The 2,696-nt window shown below is 43.0% G+C and overlaps 1 pseudogene; it reads left to right on the top strand.

The window, feature by feature from the left end:
* Positions 1–409: 409 nt before the first annotated feature.
* On the top strand, positions 410–1,356 carry LOC116857256 (annotated as a pseudogene).
* Positions 1,357–2,696: the final 1,340 nt, after the last annotated feature.

The following is a 2,696-nucleotide window of genomic DNA, read 5'->3' as shown; positions in this document are numbered from 1 at the left end:
GTAGCTTAAAACTCCTCTGTGGACAAAAACCAAGAACAAGGTTTTGAGATTATAAAAGGTCAATACATTTGCAAACATTAAGTGACTTTTCATATAATACCTCTTTGCAAAAGAATTTCCCTGGTAATAATATCCAAGTCTCCAGAGATTTCCCTGGCCTTAATTCTGCAATCTAGTTTGGATCAGTACTATGCATTATGTTGGCCTTGTTTTCTTCTCTACAATGATGACTCAAAACCATCAGAAAAGCGAGCTTCCTTTTTCATATTACTTCAGATTGGGTGCTGTGGAAATCGAGGAACAGTGGCACCTTTGGCATCTCCAAGATTACTAGGACCTTTGCCACCACATGTCATCTGCAGATCTACAGGAGCCTTTGGTCTGTGAAGGCTGCACTGGAGACCACTGAATGCTGGTTACCACCCTCTTTGGAGGCACCATATTGGTGATTACTCCTGGACTGAGTGAGGAGGAAGAGACTCTGCAGAAGAAATTCAACAAGCTCAAGGAAAAGAAAAAGGCAGCGCTGGCTCTGAAGAAATAAACTAGTAGCAGCAGAGCCAGCCAAGGCAACCAGCTGGTGAAGTCAGGAGCCATCAGTGCCTTCAAGGCTAAGACCAAGAACTCAGGCTTCATTTGTCACTTCCTATTCTTGAACCTTAGTGGGGAAGTTAATGGACCCTGAGAAGGATCCAGTCCCCACTTTCCAGCTGTTCCAAAAGAGCATATCTGCCCCAGGGAAATCTCTGAGCGTTTTGGGTCTTCCAGTGACAGGCTTCAGGACTTGAGGCCAGTTGGAGAAGAGGCAGAGGGCCTAGGGGCTGGTGAGTTTCTTGTTCAGAGCTTTGACTGGCCCTCTGAAAAATGGGTTAGTGTCCGCTCCTCAGCCTCCCCTCCTCAACCACAGTTATGAGCAGAATGGGAACAAAGACAGGGAACTCTATCAAAAACCAGAAGGCCCCTTCCACAGGTCAGACTCGTTCCCTGAATGTAGGGCCCCTCAGAAGGGGAATACTCTCTGATGCCCACTGTCTTCCGTGGGGCCTTCTCTCCCTTTGGAAACATCATTGACCTCTCCATGGACACACCCAGAAACTGTGCCTTAGTCACCTATGAAAAGATGGCATCATCAGATCAGGTGTTTGCTGAGCTCAATGGGATGCAGGTAGAATTGGTATAGCTCAAAGTCAGTATTACCTGCAAACAGCCCATCCATGCTGGATCCTGCCACTGGCAAATCTGTCTGGAGCTTCCTTGCTGTCCAGAACAGCCCTAAAGGTTGCCACCAGGACAAGAGGATCCAGATTGTCTACACTTGATGATGTCTACAAGGAAAACCTTGTGGATGGTTTCTAGGAAATGGAGCTCAACTCATGGGCCTCATATGTACCAACACTGGTCTCAGCAAAGCATTGAGGTAGAAGCTAAACAACAACGACGACAGCAAAAATCAAAACAAACAAACAAACAAACAAAGATACAGGAGCTCTTTCTTCCCCCCCAGTTTTATTGAGAAATTTTTGACATGCATCACCTCATATGTATAATGCATATAGCTTGAGGTGAGGGTTTAATTTACACATGGTGAAATGATTATTGTAATAGGTTCAACTAACATCTATCTTCTCATGTAGATACAATAAAAAGAAAAAAAGAAAAAAATGTCTTTGTGATGAAAGAAAAAAAGAAAAAAAAAGTCTTTGTGATGAAAAAGAAAGAAAATACTCTCCTTAGGATTTACTCTTTTAACAACTTTTCTGTATGCCATAGAGCAGTGTTAGTTGTAGTCATCATGCCGTAATTTACACCCCTAGTACTTATTTGCCTTGTAACTCTAAGTTTGCTCCTTTGACCATCTTTCTTCCAACACCCCTCTCCCCATCCCCTGACCTCTGGTAACCACAAGACTGATCTCTTTCTTGGAGTTTGTTTTTGCTTTTAGGTTCCACCTATATGTGTGATTATACAGTATTTCTCTTTCTCTGAACATATTTCATTTAGCATAGTGCCAATAAGGTCCATCCATGTTGTCACAAATGATGGCATTTCCACATTTTTTATGGCTGAATAAGATTTCCACAATTTCTTTACCCACTCCTCTATCAATGGGCACTTGTTTCTGTGTCTCAAGTATTGTAAATGCTGCAGTGAACATGAGGGTGCTGATATCTTTGGAATTTTTTGTTTGTTTGTTTGTTTCCTTCAGATATATTCCCCAAGTGAAATTGCTGGATCATATGGGGATTTATTTTAATTTTTTGAGGTTCTCCAAACTGTTTTCCATAGTTGTATCAGTTTACATTCCTACTGTTAGAATGGCCATCATTGAGAAGACAAGAGATAACACATGCTGTCATGGACATTCTTAACTTCCAAGGCCTGCCGACTGGGGTATGACTGACCAGCATGTGCCACTGTGACCAGTGAGTGGAACCAATGAAATTACCCATCCTGTGGCCAGGGGCCATCATCTCCCACTGTGCAGCCCCGGAGGGCCCTGAAGGAGGCCCCACTTACAATGAATGTGTTGTTTGCCAGGCACTTCTTTCACTCCCACTAGGAGGGCTACCCATAGACACAATGAGCGCTGCTACTGATTCTACTGACACCATTTTACATTAAATTACCCCAGTGTTCTAACAGAAATCCTTTTTAAAGTCTCCAGAAGCAAACAACCTTGAAAATGATTAGGAATG

Source organism: Lontra canadensis, unplaced genomic scaffold, assembly GCF_010015895.1.
Source record: "Lontra canadensis isolate GAN:19392208 unplaced genomic scaffold, GSC_riverotter_1.0 scaffold121, whole genome shotgun sequence".
NCBI classification, from domain to species: domain Eukaryota; kingdom Metazoa; phylum Chordata; class Mammalia; order Carnivora; family Mustelidae; genus Lontra; species Lontra canadensis.
This window is presented reverse-complemented; position numbering and strand designations above follow the sequence as displayed.